The following is a 27,890-nucleotide window of genomic DNA, read 5'->3' as shown; positions in this document are numbered from 1 at the left end:
GAGGGCACTGCCACCTAGTCAGTGCACTGCAACAAGATGGAGTGTACTTTCACCAAGTCAGAGGACTGCAAGAGGATGGAGAGCATCCAGCAAGATGGAGGGTACAGCAGAGCGACTCTTCTTTGACATTAGCTGCAGCTAGCTTTTATTTTGTGCAACATATGCCTCTTACTCCAATGGGAAAGCATTGCTTTTGGCTTAGATTGTCTAATTTCCAAGTAGTTTGGGATCGAGATTATTTTTTTCGGAAAAGAAGAGAATTTATAAAATTACTTTTTTATTTACTGAAATTAAGCTGACAGTGAATAACTTTTGCAGGCCTTTCAGACACATTTCTTGAAATAAAATTTAATTTTTCGAAGACACTGCCTGGACACGTGTTTGTTTATACCACTGAACAGACACTGAGAATGAAAGTGATATAAATGTAACAATGTTTGCTCTAGCCACTTACTGCCAGTAAGCAAACTGTTGGTGAACCCTTATTTCAAGAATTGCAGGTGACATTGCAGTGTATGCAGAAGTACCCCCATAGCAACCTCATCTTTACCAGTGGCTGTCTTTAAATTAATTCCTTTGATGACATGTTAAAGTGTAGAACATTTCCGGTCTAATTTTGTGTGTTTGTGTATGTGTGTGTGTGTGTGTGTGTGTGTGTGTGTGTGTGTGTGTGTGTGTGTGTGTGTGTGTGTGTGTGTGTGTGTGTGTGTGTGTGTGTGTGTATATACAGGCTACTAGATTGTTCAAGCTAATGAATTCAATGTTAGTCCACTAAAATAAGAAATTATGAAGTGATATAACTAATGTAAAGGAATCCTTAAACACTACTAACTCATTCACTTAATTAGCAATAACTTTCTACCTCAGCACGGATACTTGTGAATGTGTATAGAACTAAACATTGTAATAGGCTGAGCAATGTACACTTACCATAATTAGAAAAGATCAAGGGTTAAAATCCATTCACTTCAACTGCAAAGCACTCCTGTGTACAGATGTTCCCACCCACCAGTATCATAAACTCATTCAGTAGCTTGCAAAGTTTTGACAGTTAAGCAGTCAAGCTGTGCTTACACAGTCTAGCAGCAGCATGAAGAAGCAGGCTGGCTTTTGAGAAGAAGCTATTCTGATGGTACCCTGCCTTTCCTATTTCAAAACAGTTATTTTTTTTATTTTAATTACCTATATACATACTGTCAGCTATATGCAAGGAAGTCGATATACGAAATCTATAAATAAATCTTCATACGAAAAGATTTCTTCTGTGGTGTGTTGTATGAGCTGTTTATAGTCTGGTAGGACCTGGTCACTACATCCTGTGGGACAGCCTAGAAGAAGTTTGAAAGACAGAAGGCTTTCATCTAATTTCTAGCTGCAATTTACCTCTGTTGATATTCTGCTGAAAATGAGTTTGCCTTCAAGCTGTGAATCAATTACCCTGGAGAAAATAGCAAGGTACCGAAGTGCCTATGCTCATGGCTCTCCATACGCCATCAATAAGCCGATTGATATCAAGCAGAGGAAAAAATGGTAATGCTTTCCATTAATTTCAGTATTGTTTATTACACAGAACAGTCAGAGACCAGTAACACTGTTCTGAATTATTTTCAAAGTTCACTTGCTTCTTACCACAGTATGTATGCACAAGAAATGTTCTAATTATTTCAGTCATCATCTATAAAGAAGACGCAGAAAATATTACTGATCTTTGCTTAGCTTACTTTGTTTAAATGCTTACCTGGGAATTGTCTAGATTTGGTTTAGAATTAGTATGTTTAACTGATGGAAGGAAATCTGGGAAGTATGTACCATGTGTGTATATGTGTTTAATCTTAGTAATACTCAACATCTGTGCAGTAATGACTTAGCCTTCTAGTAATCCTACATAAGCTGGTAGTGCACAAGTCTTTTTTTCCATTTAGAAGTCTTTTTGAACATCTGCTATTTTGTATTGTTTACAATGCAATCTGTCATACAAGTACTGTTTTTAATTTTGCCCGTGAAAAGTAAACACAATTATGATTTAACTTTTTCTTATGGTAAAATGAGTTCACAAAATCTAAACACTAGCGATTATTAGGTATTACTGAAACGGTGGTGTGAGTGAATGACCACTGATTAAGAGAAAGACGAAGGAAAGCTTTTGTCCACATGAAAATGAACAGAATTCCGAAGCTTGTGATGTCATAGACAAGATGAATAAGAATGCATTATATCATCATCTTAAACTCTTCGTGACAGGGCAGAATATGAAGGCAGGAAATAAAGTCAAAGCACATTAGAAAACATCTATTGACTTTGGCAAACCACAGTTAATTTGACAAAGAATTATAACTGGGCTTAGATGATGCAAAACAGAGTTTGGAAGGTCACAGTTCTCTCTCTCTTTTGGGAATTATTTGACGTTCAAGATGATTAATGTGATTTGTTTGTTTGTTTCGTGAAAACTCTTCTCAGGATATGTGGGGTAACTGAGAAGCACGCCTTGTCTTTTCAGGATTGTTTGCACCATAATGAAAACTTAATGTAACAGTCATGTATAAAGAACAATAGTGCTGATTTTTGAACTTTACTCCTTTAGGAGACTGACTTGCAAATTCTACCTGGAAAGCCAGGAAGGGAAGTGAAGGGCTATGCCTAAATGGCTTCAACCTAGCAGCTCAATTTTGCATTCGGCAGAGCTGTATTTCTGCTAAGTTAACTGATGATATCACGGAAGCAGTCAATGAATACGCATTTAACTTGGGGTTTTGGCAGATGCTTCTTATTGCATGCTATTGCTATATATTTATTTTACAGTCCTTAAAGATCATATTGCAGAGTTGTACTGCCATTCTGTAGTGAACAGGTATGATCACAGTAACCACATTAAAGTGTTTGCATTGCCTCGTTTGTGCACAGCATTTCAGGCAAGGTTTTCATGTTCTAATGACAGTGATTCTAACTTTTATATTTCAGTCCATTCAGAATGGAGTCTGTTGGATGCAGTAACATTGTCTGAAGCAGATAATCAATACAGACAACTGCAGATTCTAGTGCACCACAGAAGTGATGTGGTTGCCATGTCAGTAACTATGTTTTATAATAAGAATGGGCTTGAGTCTTAACGAAGGAGGAAGTTATAGTAACCCAGCAGTATAGCTTAGCATATTTATCCTTTCCACTAATCCCAGTATTAATATTTCTAGTTTGTTCCAGTAGTGGTGCCATCTCAAACATGGAAACAGAATTGCTTTTCAGTCACATGGGTTTTCTGTCAATTGCTTTTTAGTCAAATTCTTTTAAACATTTGATGTTCACTCAAGTGTAATTCAGTCAAATGGTGGTAAACCCCCTTTGCATTACAGTGAACATTGATATGGGCAATCAGAAGCCCCACAACGTGGGATGCTACAGAAAAGTATGCCAAATTCTAACTAAAGATTCAAACAAACAAGGAGCAATGAAGGCATGTGCTCTTACTGATCTGTTGAAACAGACTATCTTTTCTTTTATTGCTCTGCCATCTATCTCCCATCAGTTCTTAAACAGTCTTCTTTTAATTTGATGAATAACTTCTCACTCTGCATTAGACACCACACACATTCTTAGAAATAAAAAAGTCCCTACAAGCTTTCACTGTCAAATTTAACTAAAGTAGACATTTATTCAATGCATTGTCTTCATTATTTCAGTAAATGTTTAACTGTTCAGTATTTCGCCTAATGGCTGCATTTAACTTAGCAAAAATAAATAATGTCCTCTTTCCAGAGGGAAAAAGTCAGTCCACTTAACAGTTTAAGCAGATCTTTATTTAGCCATGGACAAACTGCTGAACTGTTCCACTATTTAAACTTTTATTTCAGTTTTTAGTTTCCTCTCATTTCTCCATTTGCCTTTACCACTGTCTTATCAGTACTCAGTTTCATTCTGTCAGCTTTTAATTTGGAATTCCAGTCCCCTGTAATGTGTCAAGGTCTTGTTAAGGGTCTGCTGGGAGCATCAATTAATCTGCATGCAGAATCTGTTTTGGGATGGCCCCTTTGATCTGTTTACTGATGTAATCCACCAACAGTATGAGCAAGGGTAGGCTAAGAGACACCCACTCCCACTGGAAACCCTCTATGCAAGTTTGGACACCGTTTGTACATGTGGCATTGGGTCTTAATATACAGCATACCCTAATTCTACCAATTATTCCAGGAGTTTGAACTATTGCTGGACTGCTGACATCAGCTTCCTTTTGACCATATCCTATTCTTTCTCCAAAATGCCCAATTAGAGTCTTTCATCATCTCTAGCCTCTTCTGCACTATCATTCTCACTGCAGACACTGAGTCAGTTGTACTTCTTTCTGATCACCCTCACAAGCATTTGCATGCAGAGTGACAGGAGTTTGATACCTCAGTACAGACTGTAGGTATGTATATCCTTTTTTCTTGTTCATTGGAGCTATAATGTTTATTTTCCAGAAGTCTGGGATACATGGAAAGGGAGCATTGTATTCAATTACTGGCCCAATGAGGGCCAAGTATAATGTAATTATAACATCCTTAGATCTAGATGTGATGCCTTTACTTATAAGATGTGCCACTTAGAAGGATTTCCTTCCTGCTTTGGATATATGGTGGTCAAAGTTCAGATTGCTGTCAACCTGAGTATCACTGGGTCTACACTTAGGGGACTGCTGTCTATCATAGGAATAGCAATGTAATTAGCAGGAATGTCAGATTTACATTTTTTACATTTACCTTTAACCTATGGCTTTGGCACCAATCATTTGTCTGCTTTAACCCTGTCTACAGTGTATTAACATCATTGTGGGACTTGATGATTGCTCCCAATTTGTATTCGTCAATGAACTTGGTCAGCCACAGGCCATCCTAGTTTGCCTGGACTTCTGAGAAATAAATTGCAAATAGTAAGGGGCCCAGCACAGAACCCTGTGGTACGCAACTGGTGATTGATCTTTTGCAAGAGGTGAAGTCACATACTTTGACAATATGTGGCCTGTTGGTGAGCTTGTTGGCTACTCATCTGGTAATGTAGGAGTTAATTCCCAACTGAAAGAGTTTCTCTATAATACCTGAGTGGCAAATTGTGTCAAATGGCTTGGCTAGGTCAAGACAGGTGGTATATACTGTCTTTCCTTCATCCAGGGCCTTGGTGACTTTCTCAAAAAAGTCAACCATGTTTAACAGGCATGATCTGCCTTTAACAAATCTGAACTATGTTGGGTCCAGAGTTTAGAGATTACCTATGTCCTTGTTAATGAGGTCCATAATGATTCTTTCCATGGGCTTGCAGATGAGGCTAGTCAAGCTTATAGGCCTTTAATTCCCAGGCATACCTCTCAACTGTCCAGATTTTCACCTCACATTTTTCGTCTGTTTCTCATAGGTTCATAGGTAGGTACTAGGCTATTGGCCCTAGGGCCTATACAAGCCTAGCTAAAAAAGTACCCTGGCTTTCGCCACCCAAGAAAATTATTTTCCTGTGCCCCTGTCAAGCAGAACTACAGAAGTGATCCCCAGGGTGAATTTCCTATTACCCATCCAATCATCAAGATTTTTCTTGAAGAGTGCTAATGAGGAGCTATGTTTGACATAGATAGGTAGTCTGTTCCAGAGTATGGGAAGTCTCTGGGACAGGAAACTATCCGTCCAGCATGTTCTGTTTATTGTGGTGACAAGGTTTAGGTCCCTAGAGTGTGTAGCTTGGAGGGATTGGGATTTCTTTAAGTGGAGCATGTCCAACAGCTCTGGGTTTGACATAGCTTTGTATGTTAGGCAAAGATCACCTCTGAGTAGACGATATGCGATGGAGTAAAGCTGGAGTTTTTTGAGTCAGTCTGCGTAAGGCATCTGTTTGAGGCCAGTAATCTTCTTTGTGAGGTATTTTTGTGGCCTTTTCAGTTGTTGTAGATATCTTGTGAGGTACATACCAAAAGGGGCATTCTACTCTATAATGGGTCTAATGAGTGATGAGTAGAGGGGAACAATGACCTCTTTTTTTCTGGATGAGAAACCTTTTGTGATGAGGTGTGCCACGTAGAATGATTTCCTGACCACTGTGGCGATGTGATTATCAAAGGAGAGACTACTGTCCACCTGTGTCCTAAGGTCTCTTTTCACACTATTGGTGTTAAGTAGACTACCACCTATGTGGTATTTCATGGGTACAGAGTTTTTACCAAAGAGGATGACAATGCACTTTTTGGCCTTGAGCTTGAGACCATGGTTTTGACACCAGGCATCTGTCTTAGTGAGGCCCTTTTGAAGAATGTCCACATCGTTAGGAGTTTCGATTATGGCTCCTAGTTTGCAGTCATCTGCAAATTTAGTTAGCCAAAGACCTTCTGTGTTAGCCTGTACTTCAAAGAAGTAGATACCAAACATGAGAGGACCCAAGACTGAACTCTGTGGTACTCCACTTGTCACTGGTCTGAAGTCTGATTTGGAGTCTGCTACTTTCACAGTGTGGGTTCTGTCAGTAAGCCGGTTGGTAGCCCATCTTGTGACATTGGGATTTATACCTAATTTAGTGAGTTTATTTATAATTCCAGAGAGGGGGATGGTGTTGAACGCTTTGGCGAAATCTAGATAGGCTGTGTGAACCACCTTACCCTCATCTATGGCTTTTGTGACTACTTCAAAGAAGTCTGTCAGGTTTAAGAGACATGATCTGCCTTTTACAAACCCGAACTGTGTGGGGTCCAGGGTTTGGAGATCTCCAATGTCTTTGTTTATAAGTTACATGATGATATGTTCCATGGCCTTGCAGACCAGGCTCATCAGGCTAATGGGGTGGTAGTTCCTGGGGTCTGTTGTGGCCCCCTCTTTGTGGAATGGGATAACCGCTGCGGTGCGCCATTCAATGGGCACAAAGCCTGAGGTGAGGCTATGACTGAACGTGGTACTTAGGTGGGGTGCCAGTTCATTCTGTAGTTCATGTAGAAGGCAGCATGGGATGTTGTCAGGTCCCATGGATGCTGTGTTCTTGGCATGTTCTTGCTGTGTTCTGTGCAGCCATGGGGTCTATATTATATGAACGAAAGTTCATATGAATGAATGCTGTTATGAGCGAAAATACCAGACATCGAAACACTTTTTCTGGGGTCGCAGTACAGTGATGATAGGAATATTTGCCCTTTCCTCACTGTAGTGTGATCTCGGAGTTGGAATATATATTTAGCGGGGGGTGTGGGGGGTGCAGCCCCCCACAACATAACATTCGATGTCCGGCATTTTCGTTCATAAGAGCGTTCGTTCATATGCACTTTCATTCATATAATATAGACCCACAGCCGTGATTACAGGAACTTTGCATTCTTCCGTTATAAAGATGGGCCCTTTATGGGATGAGAGAGGGGTAAAGTTAGCACTGAACCTATCTGCCAGGATGTTGGCAATATCAGTTGGTTCTGTATATTTAGTCTCATTGTGCTGTAACTCAGAGCAGATCTGAGTGTTGCCATTGAGATTCTTCACATGGCTATACAATGCTTTGTGGTTGTATTTAGAATCAGTGGTGATTTTGTTTTCATAACTAGCTTTGGAGGATTTTATGAGGGATCTCAGCTTCTTACTGAGGCTGACCAGGGAATTCCTCCAATCGTGGGATTTTACTCTTTTTTGCAACAGTTTCTTTCTTCTATTGTAGAGTTTGTTTATGGCAAAAGACCACCAGATTGGCTTCCTTTTTTTGGAGGATAGCATCTTGGTTCTGTTAGAGATAGCACGATCCATGCACTTGTGTAAGTGCTTATAAAGTGCATTTGTGTAGGATTCAGTAGTCATACCTCTGTTGCCTATCTGCATGGGTGTCATGAAGTTTGCCACTTCTGTCTTAAGAAGCATGAAGTTGGCTTTGGAGAAATATTTTATGGTTGTTTCCTAATGGGGGGTGGGAGCGGGATGTGAATGTCTAGGGTGATTAGCTTGTGGTCGGACCTGACCAATGAGGAGCTGACTTCTGATATGGAACACCGGTCATCCATGTTGGTGATGACTAGGTCTAGGATATTGCTGCCCCTGGTGGGGGTGTGGATAAGTTGATCCAAGGCGTTGGAATTGATGATCTCCAGAAAACGTTGAGCAAAAGAGTTGGTACAAGATTAGTTTTCCCAGTTAACGGTAGGGTAGTTGAAATCACCCATTATTAGAGTGTTAGGTTTTATCTTAATATTTTCCAGTGTATCAAGAAAAGAGGAGTGGGAATCCTGGGGCATGGTGGGGAGTCTGTAGCAAGCTACAATCTGGATTGGAGTTTTGCCCAGAGTTGAACTTGGATAATCTCAGATGCATTATGCTGAGAAACTAGCTTGGAGGTGTGGATATCCTTAATGAATATGGACACACCTCCACCTTTAGTGTTTCGGTCTAGGTTTGGTGGCCGAAAGGTGTGGTATGAATTATAGCCTGGTAATGGCTCTGGAGCTTTGAACCAGGTTTCTGTTACTGCACAGATGTCAATGTTCTCCATTTTAAGGAGTGCCTCAAATGAGTGCATTTTGAGGTTTAGACTTCTAGCGTTGAGTAGCATTGCCCTCAGATTTTGCTTGCTTGTATCTGTTACGGTGGTGAATTTGTCATTTGAACCTTGCCTAAAAAAGGCACTATAGGGGTGGCAAGAGCGTTTGCCAGTATCCAGAATTCCAAGGGCGACAGGTGCAGGCCATCTCTAGCAAAGCATCATGGTCTGTCAATCATGTCATCCCAGGCAGATGGATACTGGATTCCCTTAGAAGACACCAGAATCTTAGCCAATTGTTGAAGTCAATCATTTTGTCCTTGTACTGTGGTATAATTCTGGGTGATGGCAGGATGCTACTCAAGGCTAGGGTCATACCTGCCTGGGCTACAAGATCGGAGAGCTCCTCCATGTCTCTTTTCATGTAGTCCAGGGAGGTAGATCTCAGGTCATTCACACCAACATGGACAATGACAGAGTCATATTTGTACTTGTTGTGGAGTGACCTGAGTGCGTGTGTTATGTGGCAGATCCTGGCACCTGACAGGCAGCTGACAGTAACTTTTTCCTTGTTTAGCCTGGTGAGTTGAACATCAGTGTGCCTGACTATAGAGTCACCTATGACTAGAATGTTGGGTACGTTATGCCTTATGGGCTGTAGTTGAGTGGCACACTGAATATGTGAGCTGTGTGTCATTTGGGTGGTGTTGGGGGATGGAGGTTGCTTGCATTTCTGCTTTGGAGGTCTCAGTTGTTTGGGCAGATTTTTACTGAGAGCCTCCGGAAATGTAGGTGTGTGTTTTGTGCTTCAGTGTGTGTGTTTTAGTGGTGTTGGTTTTGAGAACTATGTGATGAATGTGATGTGGTGCAAGTGTTTACCTTCTCCTCTTGACTGTCTAGTCCAGTCTTCGGTGAAGAGAGCTTTGCTTCTGTTTTGGCTATATAAGTGCATCTCTCACAGGTCATAGTGTTGGGTGGTAGGAGGAGCGGGTTGTCTGTGTACATGAGGCAATTGCTGCATTGTCCCAAGATGCCCAGATTCATCAGGTAGACAGGAGAAAACACCGGGAGCTGACCTGAATAGGTGCTTATTTATTAAGTACTAAAACCTGTTTCCCTCTAGACAAGTGAGGAGAGTTGAGTGCTGCAGTAATTGTAACTTATTTAGTGCTTACAATGAAGTGAGGAGAGTTGAGTGCTGCAGTAATTGTAACTTATTTAGTGCTTACAAGGAAGTGAGGAGAGTTGAGTGCTGCAGTAATTGTAACTTATTTAGTGCTTACAAGGAAGTGAGGAGAGTTGAGTGCTGCAGTAATTGTAACTTATTTAGTGCTTACAAGGAAGTGAGGAGAGTTGAGTGCTGCAGTAATTGTAACTTATTTAGTGCTTACAATGAAGTGAGGAGAGTTGAGTGCTGCAGTAATTGTAACTTATTTAGTGCTTACAAGGAAGTGAGGAGAGTTGAGTGCTGCAGTAATTGTAACTTATTTAGTGCTTACAAGGAAGTGAGGAGAGTTGAGTGCTGCAGTAATTGTAACTTATTTAGTGCTTACAAGGAAGTGAGGAGAGTTGAGTGCTGCAGTAATTGTAACTTATTTAGTGCTTACAAGGAAGTGAGGAGAGTTGAGTGCTGCAGTAATTGTAACTTATTTAGTGCTTACAAGGAAGTGAGGAGAGTTGAGTGCTGCAGTAATTGTAACTTATTTAGTGCTTACAAGGAAGTGAGGAGAGTTGAGTGCTGCAGTAATTGTAACTTATTTAGTGCTTACAAGGAAGTGAGGAGAGTTGAGTGCTGCAGTAATTGTAACTTATTTAGTGCTTACAAGGAAGTGAGGAGAGTTGAGTGCTGCAGTAATTGTAACTTATTTAGTGCTTACAAGGAAGTGAGGAGAGTTGAGTGCTGCAGTAATTGTAACTTATTTAGTGCTTACAAGGAAGTGAGGAGAGTTGAGTGCTGCAGTAATTGTAACTTATTTAGTGCTTACAAGGAAGTGAGGAGAGTTGAGTGCTGCAGTAATTGTAACTTATTTAGTGCTTACAAGGAAGTGAGGAGAGTTGAGTGCTGCAGTAATTGTAACTTATTTAGTGCTTACAAGGAAGTGAGGAGAGTTGAGTGCTGCAGTAATTGTAACTTATTTAGTGCTTACAAGGAAGTGAGGAGAGTTGAGTGCTGCAGTAATTGTAACTTATTTAGTGCTTACAAGGAAGTGAGGAGAGTTGAGTGCTGCAGTAATTGTAACTTATTTAGTGCTTACAAGGAAGTGAGGAGAGTTGAGTGCTGCAGTAATTGTAACTTATTTAGTGCTTACAAGGAAGTGAGGAGAGTTGAGTGCTGCAGTAATTGTAACTTATTTAGTGCTTACAAGGAAGTGAGGAGAGTTGAGTGCTGCAGTAATTGTAACTTATTTAGTGCTTACAAGGAAGTGAGGAGAGTTGAGTGCTGCAGTAATTGTAACTTATTTAGTGCTTACAAGGAAGTGAGGAGAGTTGAGTGCTGCAGTAATTGTAACTTATTTAGTGCTTACAAGGAAGTGAGGAGAGTTGAGTGCTGCAGTAATTGTAACTTATTTAGTGCTTACAAGGAAGTGAGGAGAGTTGAGTGCTGCAGTAATTGTAACTTATTTAGTGCTTACAAGGAAGTGAGGAGAGTTGAGTGCTGCAGTAATTGTAACTTATTTAGTGCTTACAAGGAAGTGAGGAGAGTTGAGTGCTGCAGTAATTGTAACTTATTTAGTGCTTACAAGGAAGTGAGGAGAGTTGAGTGCTGCAGTAATTGTAACTTATTTAGTGCTTACAAGGAAGTGAGGAGAGTTGAGTGCTGCAGTAATTGTAACTTATTTAGTGCTTACAAGGAAGTGAGGAGAGTTGAGTGCTGCAGTAATTGTAACTTATTTAGTGCTTACAAGGAAGTGAGGAGAGTTGAGTGCTGCAGTAATTGTAACTTATTTAGTGCTTACAAGGAAGTGAGGAGAGTTGAGTGCTGCAGTAATTGTAACTTATTTAGTGCTTACAAGGAAGTGAGGAGAGTTGAGTGCTGCAGTAATTGTAACTTATTTAGTGCTTACAAGGAAGTGAGGAGAGTTGAGTGCTGCAGTAATTGTAACTTATTTAGTGCTTACAAGGAAGTGAGGAGAGTTGAGTGCTGCAGTAATTGTAACTTATTTAGTGCTTACAAGGAAGTGAGGAGAGTTGAGTGCTGCAGTAATTGTAACTTATTTAGTGCTTACAAGGAAGTGAGGAGAGTTGAGTGCTGCAGTAATTGTAACTTATTTAGTGCTTACAAGGAAGTGAGGAGAGTTGAGTGCTGCAGTAATTGTAACTTATTTAGTGCTTACAAGGAAGTGAGGAGAGTTGAGTGCTGCAGTAATTGTAACTTATTTAGTGCTTACAAGGAAGTGAGGAGAGTTGAGTGCTGCAGTAATTGTAACTTATTTAGTGCTTACAAGGAAGTGAGGAGAGTTGAGTGCTGCAGTAATTGTAACTTATTTAGTGCTTACAAGGAAGTGAGGAGAGTTGAGTGCTGCAGTAATTGTAACTTATTTAGTGCTTACAAGGAAGTGAGGAGAGTTGAGTGCTGCAGTAATTGTAACTTATTTAGTGCTTACAAGGAAGTGAGGAGAGTTGAGTGCTGCAGTAATTGTAACTTATTTAGTGCTTACAAGGAAGTGAGGAGAGTTGAGTGCTGCAGTAATTGTAACTTATTTAGTGCTTACAAGGAAGTGAGGAGAGTTGAGTGCTGCAGTAATTGTAACTTATTTAGTGCTTACAAGGAAGTGAGGAGAGTTGAGTGCTGCAGTAATTGTAACTTATTTAGTGCTTACAAGGAAGTGAGGAGAGTTGAGTGCTGCAGTAATTGTAACTTATTTAGTGCTTACAAGGAAGTGAGGAGAGTTGAGTGCTGCAGTAATTGTAACTTATTTAGTGCTTACAAGGAAGTGAGGAGAGTTGAGTGCTGCAGTAATTGTAACTTATTTAGTGCTTACAAGGAAGTGAGGAGAGTTGAGTGCTGCAGTAATTGTAACTTATTTAGTGCTTACAAGGAAGTGAGGAGAGTTGAGTGCTGCAGTAATTGTAACTTATTTAGTGCTTACAAGGAAGTGAGGAGAGTTGAGTGCTGCAGTAATTGTAACTTATTTAGTGCTTACAAGGAAGTGAGGAGAGTTGAGTGCTGCAGTAATTGTAACTTATTTAGTGCTTACAAGGAAGTGAGGAGAGTTGAGTGCTGCAGTAATTGTAACTTATTTAGTGCTTACAAGGAAGTGAGGAGAGTTGAGTGCTGCAGTAATTGTAACTTATTTAGTGCTTACAAGGAAGTGAGGAGAGTTGAGTGCTGCAGTAATTGTAACTTATTTAGTGCTTACAAGGAAGTGAGGAGAGTTGAGTGCTGCAGTAATTGTAACTTATTTAGTGCTTACAAGGAAGTGAGGAGAGTTGAGTGCTGCAGTAATTGTAACTTATTTAGTGCTTACAAGGAAGTGAGGAGAGTTGAGTGCTGCAGTAATTGTAACTTATTTAGTGCTTACAAGGAAGTGAGGAGAGTTGAGTGCTGCAGTAATTGTAACTTATTTAGTGCTTACAAGGAAGTGAGGAGAGTTGAGTGCTGCAGTAATTGTAACTTATTTAGTGCTTACAAGGAAGTGAGGAGAGTTGAGTGCTGCAGTAATTGTAACTTATTTAGTGCTTACAAGGAAGTGAGGAGAGTTGAGTGCTGCAGTAATTGTAACTTATTTAGTGCTTACAAGGAAGTGAGGAGAGTTGAGTGCTGCAGTAATTGTAACTTATTTAGTGCTTACAAGGAAGTGAGGAGAGTTGAGTGCTGCAGTAATTGTAACTTATTTAGTGCTTACAAGGAAGTGAGGAGAGTTGAGTGCTGCAGTAATTGTAACTTATTTAGTGCTTACAAGGAAGTGAGGAGAGTTGAGTGCTGCAGTAATTGTAACTTATTTAGTGCTTACAAGGAAGTGAGGAGAGTTGAGTGCTGCAGTAATTGTAACTTATTTAGTGCTTACAAGGAAGTGAGGAGAGTTGAGTGCTGCAGTAATTGTAACTTATTTAGTGCTTACAAGGAAGTGAGGAGAGTTGAGTGCTGCAGTAATTGTAACTTATTTAGTGCTTACAAGGAAGTGAGGAGAGTTGAGTGCTGCAGTAATTGTAACTTATTTAGTGCTTACAAGGAAGTGAGGAGAGTTGAGTGCTGCAGTAATTGTAACTTATTTAGTGCTTACAAGGAAGTGAGGAGAGTTGAGTGCTGCAGTAATTGTAACTTATTTAGTGCTTACAAGGAAGTGAGGAGAGTTGAGTGCTGCAGTAATTGTAACTTATTTAGTGCTTACAAGGAAGTGAGGAGAGTTGAGTGCTGCAGTAATTGTAACTTATTTAGTGCTTACAAGGAAGTGAGGAGAGTTGAGTGCTGCAGTAATTGTAACTTATTTAGTGCTTACAAGGAAGTGAGGAGAGTTGAGTGCTGCAGTAATTGTAACTTATTTAGTGCTTACAAGGAAGTGAGGAGAGTTGAGTGCTGCAGTAATTGTAACTTATTTAGTGCTTACAAGGAAGTGAGGAGAGTTGAGTGCTGCAGTAATTGTAACTTATTTAGTGCTTACAAGGAAGTGAGGAGAGTTGAGTGCTGCAGTAATTGTAACTTATTTAGTGCTTACAAGGAAGTGAGGAGAGTTGAGTGCTGCAGTAATTGTAACTTATTTAGTGCTTACAAGGAAGTGAGGAGAGTTGAGTGCTGCAGTAATTGTAACTTATTTAGTGCTTACAAGGAAGTGAGGAGAGTTGAGTGCTGCAGTAATTGTAACTTATTTAGTGCTTACAAGGAAGTGAGGAGAGTTGAGTGCTGCAGTAATTGTAACTTATTTAGTGCTTACAAGGAAGTGAGGAGAGTTGAGTGCTGCAGTAATTGTAACTTATTTAGTGCTTACAAGGAAGTGAGGAGAGTTGAGTGCTGCAGTAATTGTAACTTATTTAGTGCTTACAAGGAAGTGAGGAGAGTTGAGTGCTGCAGTAATTGTAACTTATTTAGTGCTTACAAGGAAGTGAGGAGAGTTGAGTGCTGCAGTAATTGTAACTTATTTAGTGCTTACAAGGAAGTGAGGAGAGTTGAGTGCTGCAGTAATTGTAACTTATTTAGTGCTTACAAGGAAGTGAGGAGAGTTGAGTGCTGCAGTAATTGTAACTTATTTAGTGCTTACAAGGAAGTGAGGAGAGTTGAGTGCTGCAGTAATTGTAACTTATTTAGTGCTTACAAGGAAGTGAGGAGAGTTGAGTGCTGCAGTAATTGTAACTTATTTAGTGCTTACAAGGAAGTGAGGAGAGTTGAGTGCTGCAGTAATTGTAACTTATTTAGTGCTTACAAGGAAGTGAGGAGAGTTGAGTGCTGCAGTAATTGTAACTTATTTAGTGCTTACAAGGAAGTGAGGAGAGTTGAGTGTTGCAGTAATTTGTAACTTATTTAGTGCTTACAATGAAGTGAGGAGAGTTGAGTGCTGCAGTAATTGTAACTTATTTAGTGCTTACAAGGAAGTGAGGAGAGTTGAGTGCTGCAGTAATTGTAACTTATTTAGTGCTTACAAGGAAGTGAGGAGAGTTGAGTGCTGCAGTAATTGTAACTTATTTAGTGCTTACAAGGAAGTGAGGAGAGTTGAGTGCTGCAGTAATTGTAACTTATTTAGTTCTTACAAGGAAGTGAGGAGAGTTGAGTGCTGCAGTAATTGTAACTTATTTAGTGCTTACAAGGAAGTGAGGAGAGTTGAGTGCTGCAGTAATTGTAACTTATTTAGTGCTTACAAGGAAGTGAGGAGAGTTGAGTGCTGCAGTAATTGTAACTTATTTAGTGCTTACAAGGAAGTGAGGAGAGTTGAGTGCTGCAGTAATTGTAACTTATTTAGTGCTTACAAGGAAGTGAGGAGAGTTGAGTGCTGCAGTAACTGTAACTTATTTAGTGCTTACAAGGAAGTGAGGAGAGTTGAGTGCTGCAGTAATTGTAACTTATTTAGTGCTTACAAGGAAGTGAGGAGAGTTGAGTGCTGCAGTAATTGTAACTTATTTAGTGCTTACAAGGAAGTGAGGAGAGTTGAGTGCTGCAGTAATTTTAACGTATTTAGTGCTTACAAGGAAGTGAGGAGAGTTGAGTGCTGCAGTAATTGTAACTTATTTAGTGCTTACAAGGAAGTGAGAAGAGTTGAGTGCTGCAGTAATTGTAACTTATTTAGTGCTTACAAGGAAGTGAGGAGAGTTGAGTGCTGCAGTAATTGTAACTTATTTAGTGCTTACAAGGAAGTGAGGAGAGTTGAGTGCTGCAGTAATTGTAACTTATTTAGTGCTTACAAGGAAGTGAGGAGAGTTGAGTGCTGCAGTAATTGTAACTTATTTAGTGCTTACAAGGAAGTGAGGAGAGTTGAGTGCTGCAGTAATTGTAACTTATTTAGTGCTTACAAGGAAGTGAGGAGAGTTGAGTACTGCAGTAATTGTAACTTATTTAGTGCATACAAGGAAGTGAGGAGAGTTGAGTGCTGCAGTAATTGTAACTTATTTAGTGCTTACAAGGAAGTGAGGAGAGTTGAGTGCTGCAGTAATTGTAACTTATTTAGTGCTTACAAGGAAGTGAGGAGAGTTGAGTGCTGCAGTAATTGTAACTTATTTAGTGCTTACAAGGAAGTGAGGAGAGTTGAGTGCTGCAGTAATTGTAACTTATTTAGTGCTTACAAGGAAGTGAGGAGAGTTGAGTGCTGCAGTAATTTTAACGTATTTAGTGCTTACAAGGAAGTGAGGAGAGTTGAGTGCTGCAGTAATTGTAACTTATTTAGTGCTTACAAGGAAGTGAGGAGAGTTGAGTGCTGCAGTAATTGTAACTTATTTAGTGCTTACAAGGAAGTGAGGAGAGTTGAGTGCTGCAGTAATTTTAACGTATTTAGTGCTTACAAGGAAGTGAGGAGAGTTGAGTGCTGCAGTAATTGTAACTTATTTAGTGCTTACAAGGAAGTGAGGAGAGTTGAGTGCTGCAGTAATTGTAACTTATTTAGTGCTTACAAGGAAGTGAGGAGAGTTGAGTGCTGCAGTAATTGTAACTTATTTAGTGCTTACAAGGAAGTGAGGAGAGTTGAGTGCTGCAGTAATTGTAACTTATTTAGTGCTTACAAGGAAGTGAGGAGAGTTGAGTGCTGCAGTAATTGTAACTTATTTCGTGCTTACAAGGAAGTGAGGAGAGTTGAGTGCAGTAATCTGTAACTTATTTAGTGCTGACAACGAGTTCTTAAGTGCTGAGCTCAACCAAATAGATTTGAGTGATTCTCAATGGCAAATCATTAAGGACGGAAGTCAGAAAATAATTGCAGACATTTTAATTTCAATCCTTCAGAAAATTTGTGCTAATGCAAACCCTGTTATTCTATTTACTTTATAAGTTTGTAAGAGCAATATTTAAAAAAAAATTATCTATTTTTGGGCCTTTGTCCCCTCTTCATTTGTGGCTTTGTCCAGATTTCTTGCTCTAAGAGGTTAAGAGGTATGTTCTCAGCATCGGTTGATTTTTGTGCAGAGGGATTGCTGCTGCTGTCCTCCATTCTACTGAAACATAGCCTGTTCACAGGCTGTGGTTAAACAGGGATCCAAGCGGAGCCCAGGCTGTGGTTAAACAGGGATCCAAGCGGAGCCCAGGCTGTGGTGAAACAGGGATCCAAGCGGAGCCCAGGCTGTGGTTAAACAGGGATCCAAGTGGAGCCCAGGCTGTGGTTAAACAGGGATCCAAGCGAAGCCCAGGCTGTGGTTAAACAGGGATCCAATCGGAGCCCAGGCTGTGGTTATCCAGGGATCCAAGTGGAGCCCAGGCTGTGGTTAAACAGGGATCCAAGCGGAGCCCAGGCTGTGGTTAAACAGGGATCCAAGTGGAGCCCAGGCTGTGGTTAAACAGGGATCCAAGTGGAGCCCAGGCTGTGGTTAAACAGGGATCCAAGTGGGTCTTGCTAAGTCATGTTTTAAGTTGTTTAAAAGGCTACCTAAGATGTTGTCTGATTCCATTGATGACATGTTTTTGGCCTTGGAGAGCACCGAGACTACCTGCTCTCGACCTGCTCTCTTGAGATAATAGGCTGTGGAATGGTGTTGGGTATACTTTGGGGGATGACTGGGAGGGATGGGGGAGTGAAGTTTGCTTCAAATCTGTCATCTAGCATGCTATTACCAACCAGCTATTACCTTCAGTTGAGTATGGGTTGTGCCATCTGCAACCAGTTCAGCATAGCTGGGACTTCCCTTTTAGATTTTGGATGTAGTTAAAAAATTACTTATTATTCTTATCTAGGGTGGCTATTTTTACTTCATAATTAGCTTTGGTGATCTTGACAAGATCTCTAATTTGTTTATTTAAGCCAAAGAGGGATTTCTTCATTTGCTAAGCCAGTTCCCTCTTGTTTGTGGCTTGTTCATTAGTCTGTTTACACTAGGGGTCCACCAATATGGTTTGTTTTTTCAGCAAGACCTGCTTTTAATCTGATCAGGTATAGCCAATTCTATACAACTGCTTAAGTGGTCATATGGTTATATGGTTATACAGGCATTTGGTTTACACCTCTGCACAGGAGTCCATGCTCTTTGCATTTGAGGGGGCTTTAAAACTTCTTATACCATCACTTTGTAGGAGGCAATTTGTTTTTGAGCTTGATGGGGTATCTGGTCATATAATTACATTGTAAGAGACAAATTTATGGTCCAATCTTACCAGGGTGGACATAATGCGTGGGGGGGGTGGCAGTTGCGATGCTCTCCCATGTTAGTGAGTACTACGTGCAGGACATTTGAGCCACTTATGGGCATGCTAACTAGCTGTTCCAGAGCTTTTACATTGACAAAGTCCAAGAAACTCTGGGCCAGCATGTTTGTGGTCATGTATATTTCCCAGTTGGTGGTAGGATAATTAAAATCACCCATGAGTAAAGTGTTGGGCTGTATAGCAAGTGACTTAGTAAGTCTAGGTATGCGGTATGCTTTTTATGTTTCATGGTGGGGGAACTATAGCTAGCTATGGTGTGGTAAGTGGGTTTGCCTACAGTTAATTGGACATGGAGTAGCTCATGAGAGAGACATAATGTCTGAGCAATCTTAAGGTGTATTTATCCTTATTGAAGGTGGATATACCTCTTTCTTTCATTCTTTCTTGCTCAGTTTGTGGTCTGAATGTATGGAAGGCATAGTAGCTCTGTATGGACAAGGTGCTTTCCATGCTTTTGAACCATGTCTCAGTAATTGCACAGATGTCAGCATCTTGCAAAGTGAGTTGTGCTTTCAGGGAATGCAGTTTCTTGTTTAGACTCCTAGCATTAAGCAGCAGTACCTTGAGTTTATCTAGAGAGGACTGTGTTATGTTGGGAGGTTGGTTATTTTGACACTGCCTAAAAAAATGTACAATAGGGGTGGCTAATGCCCTTGCCAGTATCCGAACGCCTAGAGAAGACATGTGCAGACCATCTGTAGCAAAGCACTGTGATCTGTTGACCATGTCTTGCCAGGCTGACAGATACTGGATCCCCTTGAACTGACACTAGAAACTAAGCCACTTGTTAAAGTCAATCATTTTTTGCTTGTATTCTGGCATCATCCTTGGAGAAGGTATAGTGCTGCTTAAGGTTAGGCCTATACCTGCCTGTACCACATAATCTGAGAGCTCAGCCATGTTCCACTGAGGTATGTCTCAAGACATTACCCCCATATGGACTATGACAGACTCATGTGGTTGAGTGACTTGATGGTTTCTGGCACCTGACAAGCAGTTAACTGCAACCCGCTCCTTATCCACCCTAATGAGGGGAACATCCATGTGTCTCACAATGGAGTCACCCATGACCAATACATTGGTTTTGTGGTGTTACGCCTTATGGGCTTATTTGCTGAGACACTGGTGTATGTGTGGTGTTATGTGTTACATTATGTGTTATGGTTATTTTTTTGCATTTTTATGTTTGTAAGTGGTTTCTGTTTGGGGCCCCTCTGATCTTTTGGTAAGTTAAAATAAAGTAAGAAATGGAGAAACTGGCACCATGAAAAGCTTTTTATAAAACCTTTGTATAAAAACAAAATTTAAAATGAAAGGCAAGTGTCACTATACACTTTCACCATAAAGACTTCATCAGGCTGATACAAACAAGCAAAAACTGAGTCCATTTAAGCTTATGATAGAAAATCACATGATGCTAATTGATTTGATTATCCAAATTCCATAAGTAAGGTTTTAAAGTCACCATATCATTAAGACCATGTGAGCTTTGATCCTGAACATCCATTTAAGGTCTTCATACTCAGTGAGATCTTTCAAGTTTCCTCCTCAAAGAGGATTTGGTGTTGCAGATTTAAAATTGTGAGAATTATCACTTTCCTTTATATGCTTATATAATGCATTAGTTATTCTGACTGTGGTGGTGGTGCTGCGGTAGCATTGTCGCCTCACAGTAAGACGTTGTCCTGTTCGATTCTCAGCTAGAGTGTCTTCTGTGTGGAGACATGCGTGAATGGGCGTACCTTCGTTGAAGGTTGTGCGTCAGGGCTGGCAACTCAGCACATAAAAATCTACTGCCAATGATTAGTGGACCGGAGTTCCGTTGTGGTGACCCCTAACTGGGAAAAGCTGAAAGACACAACAACATAATGCATTAGTTAAGATATTCCTATTGATACCCGAAATATATTGTCCTATTCTTTCTTTCAGTTTCCTGTTGGTTTTCCTATAATATGCATTGCATTTACAGCACGTTGTATAGTAAACAAGATTTGCAGGATTGCAGTTACCATATAAATATAAAATAAACGCCTTACCACTCACAGGATGCTGGATGTGTTTGACCACAAGAGGGATCTATGCTTTGTGCAGGCTATGCTTAAATACAAGCAAAGAAAAACAAGTTTTAAGCTAACTACTGATCAGAAAAGCACACAATAAGCCTTCCACCAGCAATCCCCCAACTCAGACAGGGTAAATCAGCACACTTCTGCCACAAGGGTGCAGAAAAACACCTTAATGTAGAATAGCTTGTTGGAGCCTAAGTGTAACATAACCACACAAACTACTTACAACAATCCTTCAACTAACAGATACACTGTAATAAAGTGCAATTAACTACTTAAGCAGCAGTCAAGCAGATTTTTTTAAAACAGAAAATAAAACAGAGCAGGTAAAACAGAAAGCAGCTCTATCACTCACACACTAGAAATGCAGGTTTACTTTCCTGAACCAGCAGGGAATCACCCTCAGAAGGAGAGAGAGAGAGAGAGAGAGAACTTTTTGTTAGATTGTTTTCCTTTCACAGTTTAATATATCAGAGTACAAATACCAGAAATGACATGCCAGATATTACATTTTGTTCTCAGAAGAAATGTTTCTGGCTGAGTTTATTACATTGACTATGATGACACTATTTGTTCATCCTGAGCTAATCTCCTCCCTAAATGGTAAACTGTAATCACACCTTCAAATCACCTGTTATTTGTCTTCCTTTTCTTTCGGACTGGCCAAAGAAAAAAACACACTCTGCTTCACTATTATAGTAAAATATATGGCAGTATACTCTTTGCAGTACAAGTCTGTAAGCTTAATTTTGCAATGTTCAACTACTTTGCTCAAAGTGTTTTTTCTCTACACTGTACTCATAACTTTTATTAGTTAGGTGTCTTTCACACCAGGTTTGCATATTGTATGTGATCTTACCTGACTCTAAACACTTTTGCTGTCCTCTGATGTCTACTACTACAGATGAGTTTATCCACAACACGGAAACCTTTGACCTTGACTTTATTCATAGGTTCATAGGTTGGTACTAGGCTATCGGCCCTATGGCCTATACAAGTCTAGCCATAACAATTCCCTGGCTATTTCTTCCCACAATGTTTACTTCCCTGGACCGCTGTCTAGAAGGGCAACTGATGTGATCCCCGGGGTGAATTTCCTATCTCCCGTCCAATCGTCAAGGTTTCTTTTGAAGAGGGCCAAAGAGGCACACAGCTTGACATGTATGGGCAGTCTATTCCAGAGTCTGGGGAGTCTCTGGGTCAGGAACCTATCCTTCCAGCATGTTTTGTTTATTGTGATGACAAGGTTTAGATCCCTGGAGCATGTGGCTCTAAGGGATTGGGATTTCTTTAAGTGTAGCATGTCCAACAGTTCTGGGTTTGACATGGCCTTGTATGTTAAGCAGAGATTGCCTCTGAGTAGACGATATGTGACAGAGTATAGCTGGAGTTTTTTCAGACGGTCAGCATGCAGCATCTGCTTTAGACCTGTGATTCTTTTAGTGAGGTATTTCTGAGGCCTTTCCAATTGTTGCAGATGTCTTGAGAGGTAAATACCAAATGGGGCGTTGTATTCTATAATGGGTCTAATAAGGGATGAGTACAGTAGGACAATGACCTCCTTTTTTCTGGCTGAAAAGCCCTTAGTGATGAGGTGTGCCACACAGAAGGATTTCCTGACTGTTGTGGCGATGTGGTTATTGAAGGTGAGACCACTGTCCACCTGTATCCCTAAGTCTCTTATTACACTTTTGGTGTTTAGTGTACTGCCACCTATGTGGTAGTTCATGGGTACATTTTTTTCCCAGAGGGGATAACTATACATTTCTTGGCATTGAGCTTGAGCCCATGGCTCTGGCACCAAGCATCATTTTCTGTAAGGCCCTTTTGTAGAATATCCACATCATTTGGGGATTCAGTAATGGCTCCCAGTTTGCAGTCATCTGAGAAATTTGTTAGCCAGAGTCCCTTAGTGTTGGCCTGTACTTCAGAGATGTAGATGCCAAACAAGAGTGGTCCCAGGACTGCACCCTGAGGAACTCCACTTGTCACTTGTCTGGAGCTGGATTTGGAGTCGGCTACTTTTACAGTGTGGGTTCTGTCAGTAAGTTAGTTGGCAACTCATCAAGTGACATACGGATTAATGACCAGCTTGGTAAGTTTATCTGTGATTCCAGAGTGGGGGATGGTGTCAAAGGCCATGGTGAGGTCCAGATAGGTTGTGTGGACTGCCTTAACCTCATCCACAGCTCTGGAGACGGATTCAAAAAAGTCAGTCAAGTTCAGGAGACAAGATTGGCCCTTCACGAACCCAAACTGGTTGGGGTCCAGTGTTTGAAGGTTGACAATGTCTTTGCTTATAAGTTCCATGATAATACATTCCATGGCCTTGCAGATCAGACTTGGCAGACTGATGGGGCGGTAATTCCCAGGATCCAAGGTGGATCCCCCTTTGTGGAGTGGGATAACTGTAGCTGTGCACCACTCAGTGGTCATGGAGCCTGAGGTGAGGCTATGATTAAACATGACACTTAGGTGAGGTATCAGTTCATTTTGTAGTTCATGTTGTACACAGCCCAGGATGTCATCTGGTCCCATGGATGCTGTATTCTTAGCTTTGGAGAGTGCAGTTTTTACCTGTGTGGTCGTTCTTACCAGAATTTGGCAATCTTTCGGTATTGAGATGGACCCTTTAGGGGGTGAGAGAGGGGTGAAGTTGGCACTGAATCGATCTGCCAGAATATTAGCAATATCTTTGGGATCAGTATATTTAATGCCATTCTGTTGTAGCTCAGAGCAGATCTGAGCATTGCCATTTAGATTCTTGACATAGCTATAGAATGCCTTGTGGTTGTCTTTTGAATCTTTGGCAATTTTATTTTTGTAACTAGCTTTGGAGGATTTTATGAGGGATCCCAGCTTCTTACTGAGGCTGGTAAGAGAGTTTTTTGCATCCTGGGATTTTCCTCTTTTCTGCAACAGTTTCTTCATTTTGTTGTAAAGTTTGTTTATGGCAGGGGACTACCAGATTGGCTTCCTTTTTTTGGAGGAGAGCATCTTGGCTCTATTTGGGAAGGCACGATTCATGCACGAGTGGATGTGTTCATACAGTGCCTTAGTGTAGGATTTAACAGTCGAACTTTCAGTTCCTGTCTGCATGGGTGTCATGAAGTTTGTCACTTCTGACTTGAATAGAATGAAGTTGGCATTGGAGAAGTTTTTTATAGGTTCATAGGTTGGTACTGGGCTATCTGCCCAAAGACATATATTAGCCCAGCCACATTGTGCGGTATTCACCACCCCTTTAGTAGTTCCCTAGACCCTTGTACTAGCAGCTAGTACCCTTGGCCCCTATCTAGTAGTGCTGTCGGTGTGATCCCGGTGTGAACTTTCTGTTACTCCTCCACTCATCAAGGTTCCTCTTGAAGAGTGATAGTGAGGGGCTCTGTCTTATGTAGATCGGGACCCTGTTCCATAGCAAGGGAAGTCTCTGTGAAGGAATCTATCCCTCCAGCATGTTATATTCATTGTTGTGTTGAGGTTTATATCCCTAGAGCGTGTAGCTCGAGTAGATTTGGTTTTGCTAAGATGGAGCATGTTCAACAATTCTGGGTTGGACATGGCTCTGCACATTAGACAGAGATCGCCTCTGAGAAAACAGTATGCAACAGAGAACAGTCTTAGCTTTTTCAATCGTGCTGCATAGGGCAACTGTTTGAGGCCAGTAATCCTCTTGGTTAGGTACCTTTGTGGTCTCTCCAGCTGCTGGAGATGCCTAGCCAGGTACATTCCAATTGGGGCATTGTACTCAATAATGAGTCTGATGAGGGAAGAGTAGAGGGGCACCATTACATCCTTAGATCTTGATGTGAACCCTTTCATGATCAGATGGTCACACAGAAGGATTTTCTAACCACTTTGGCAACATGGTTATCAAAGGAAAGCTGACTATCTACTTGGGTCCCTAGATCCCTTATTTCTTCTTCAGATTTCAGGGGATTACCTCCTATGTTGTAATTTGCGGGTACTCTGTTTTTTCCAAAGGGGATTACTACGCAGTTTTTTTGCATTTAGCTTGAGACCATGGCTTTGACACCATGCATCAGTCTCATTTAGGCCCTTCTGGAGAATCTCCATGTCGGCTGGAGACTCTATTATAGCACCCAGTTTGCAGTCATCCACAAATGTAGTCAGCCACAGCCCTTCCGTGCTTGCCTGTACTTCTGAGAAGTATATGCCAAACAGGAGGGGCCCCAGGACAGAGCCCTGAGGCACAACACTCGGAGTTATGGAGGTTTCCTTACTGGGGGGTGGGGAAGGGATGTGGATGTCAAGGGTGATTAGCTTATGGTCAGACCTGACCAACGAGGGGGTGACCATAGGTGTGGAGCATCGATTTCCCATGTTGGTAATGACCAGTTCTAGGATATTGGAACCCCTTGTGGGACTATGGATTAGTTGATCCAGGGCATTGGAATTTATAAACTCCAAGAACCATTGGGCAAAGGTGTTGGTACATGAGTAGTTTTCTCAGTTAATGGCAGGGTAGTTGAAATCACCCAGTATTAGGGTGGTTGGTTGTATCTTAATATTTTCCAGTATGTTTAGAAAGGTGTAGTGAGAATCCTGGGGCATGGTGGGGGATCTGTAGCCAGCTACAGTTTGGATTGCAGTCTTACCTAGTGTTAGTTGCACCTGGAAAATTTCAGATGCATTGTGTTGGGCAGCTAGCCTGGTGGTGTGAATATCCTTGATGAATATGGACACTCCTCCACCTTTATTGTCTTGATCCTGGTTTGGTGGCCGAAAAGTGTGGTAAGAGTTGTAGCCGGTATTGCAAGGGTGCTCTCTGGAGCCTTGAACCAGGTCTCAGTTACTGCACAGATATCGATGTTCTCCATTTTTAGGAGTGCCATGAGAGAGTGCATTTTGAGGTTAAGACTTCTAGCACTCAGTAGCATTACCTTCAGATTTTGCATGCTTATACCTGTTACGGTGGTGGTTTTGTCCTTTGAACTTTGCCTAAAAAAGGCACTATAGGGGTGGCAAGAGCCTTAGCCAGTAACCTGAATCCCAGGGGTGACAGGTGCAGACCATCTCTGGCAAAGCATCGTGGTTTGTCGATCATGTCATCCCAGGCAGACAGATACTGGATCCCCTTTGAATGACACCAGAAGCTTAGCCAATTGTTGAAGTCAATCATTTTGTCCTTATACTGTGGTATCATTCTGGGCGAAGGTAGAATGCTACTCAGGGCTAGGGTCATACCTGCCTGGGTCACATGATCTGAGAGCTCTTCCATGTCTCTTTTCATGTAGTCCATGGAGGTACAGCTCAAGTCATTCACTCCAACATGGACAATGACAGAGTCATATTTGTACTTGTTATGGAGTGACTTCAGTGCATGTGTTATGTGGCGGATCCTGGCACCCAACAGTTAGCTGACTGTAATTTTCTCCTTATTCAGCCTGGTGAGTGGGACATCAGTTTGCCTGACTATAGACTCACCTATGGCTAAAGTGTTGTGTACATTGTCTTGCCATAGGGGCTTTTGTTGGGTGGCACACTAGTGTTGTGAGCTATGTGACACTTTGGTTCTCTTTGGGTGTTTGCTTGCATTTCAGCTTCGGAGGTCCTTGATGCTTGGGCAGGTTACTGTTAAGGGTCTCGGCATATGAGGGTTTAGTGTTGCTATGTGAGGGTGTTGGTGGTGTGGGTGTAGAAGGGCTATGTGTTGCTTGAGGTGTAGTGCAGGTGTTAACCTTCTCCTATAATGTAATGATCGATGTAAGTGCATCTCTCACAGGTTGTAGTGTTGGGTGGTAGGAGGAGAGGGTTGTCTGTACACATGAGGCAATTGCTGCATTGCCCCAGTATGCCCAGATTCACCAGGTGGACAGGAGAAATCACCAGAAGCTGGCCCTTGGACATGCCTGGTTTGGTGCTTTTTTTTTGTAAAGTACAAGAGTTGTTTTCCCTTACCTTAGCAAGGTACTTTGCAGTGGGTCTATATTAGCAAATCAAAAAACCCTTTAACCAAATACCTAAACGTAAACACCTATAATGCGATACGCTAAAATCCCAAATGCACTAAACAGTGAAAAATAAAATAACGAACTGTCATAGTCAGCCACCTCCACCACCCGTACATACTACCTACCCAAACAAAATAAATAAATCACATACATACACTAACCAAACCTTACTTCTAACCTAAAATAAAGCACCAAAGCCCTACTTCTAACCCTACACTAAATCCCACAAACACAACTAACTATGCACTGTCCTTAACCCCTCCCTAGCCCTAAGGTCCGTAACTACAGCACAAGTCCCCTACAGACATACAGCCAAAAAAATAAATACACATACATATAACAAAACCCTACTTCCAACACTACACTAAACCCCACATACACAACTATCTATACCCTATCCTTAACCCCTCCCTAACCCTAAGGTCCATAACTACCGCACACTTCCCCTACATACATACACCCAAAACAAATAAATAATACACATACATACAGCTAAATAAAACCATACTTCTAACACTACACTAAATCTTACATACATTACCTATCTATTAACTTACCTGAACCCACATCCTAACCCTAAAGTCCTATATATCGCACACTTACCTTATGGAGCTATACTGCAGATGAGCCAACCATTGCAATTCGACATTTCCATTTTCGCTGTTTCGGATGTTCGGCGTTTCTGTATTTTGCGCAATACGTGTCGCTCTTTCCGTATTCGGGATTACGGTCTTTTGCTCTGCTAATAGGAACCCCTTTGTAGTTATAGGCTGTTTAGTGTCTACAATTAATTTCTTCTTATTAACAAGGAGAGTTGAGTGCTTGTATCAGTTTAAGGCTTCCTAGTGCTTTCCAGCAGGTTTTAGAGAAAGTGTTCATCACAGGGATGCTTAAATGTAAGATGAAAAAAAAATATTTATCCTAAACACTGCTATTGAATGAAATTTAAGTAACTAAAAAGGGCAGTGATTGTTTTTCCTTGCTGGTTGTCTTCTAACCACATGTGCTGATTTGCAAGCCAATACCAAATCCACTGTTGATAGTTGCTATATGTTTAACCCCAATACAGTTCATTTCATGTATACATGTTTTAGCTAACACTAGCAGACTGGAAACAAAATCTCCATTTTTGTCATACATTTAAGAATTATAGTCCTAAAATTCCTAGCTCTGTTGTGAAGGTAGCAGATGGCCAGTTAGAAATATAACTGTAGCTTTAGGTGCTCACTTTTTAGTACAGGATCCAAGACGCAGCAGTAGGAATCCATAAAAGTGAAAAGGATTGTGGTTAGTGGGCTGCAGCAGATACATCCCATAGGTACTTTTCTTTTATTATAAGTATGGGAAGTAAACAGGTGTTATCCTTGAGAAGTAGTAACAGTATAGTCTGCCCGCAACATTCATGTTCGCTTATTATTATTATTATTACTACTATTTAAGGTGATTGTGGACATATGGGGCTCTAGAAGAAAGTTGAAAAGCATTTAAGTGACAAATTTTCTTTCACTTTACTCACAGTTTAACATTAGACAGACAGACAGGCAGATGGCATCTTTTCTCATACGGGTAAGTAGATACATAGGAAGACTGGTTGCATAAATTAGCAAGTTACATGATCTGTGATGA

The sequence above is a fragment of the Protopterus annectens genome, chromosome 2.part2 (genome assembly GCF_019279795.1).
Source record: "Protopterus annectens isolate FY-2018-M chromosome 2.part2, PAN1.0, whole genome shotgun sequence".
Lineage (NCBI taxonomy): Eukaryota > Metazoa > Chordata > Ceratodontiformes > Protopteridae > Protopterus > Protopterus annectens.
This window is presented reverse-complemented; position numbering follows the sequence as displayed.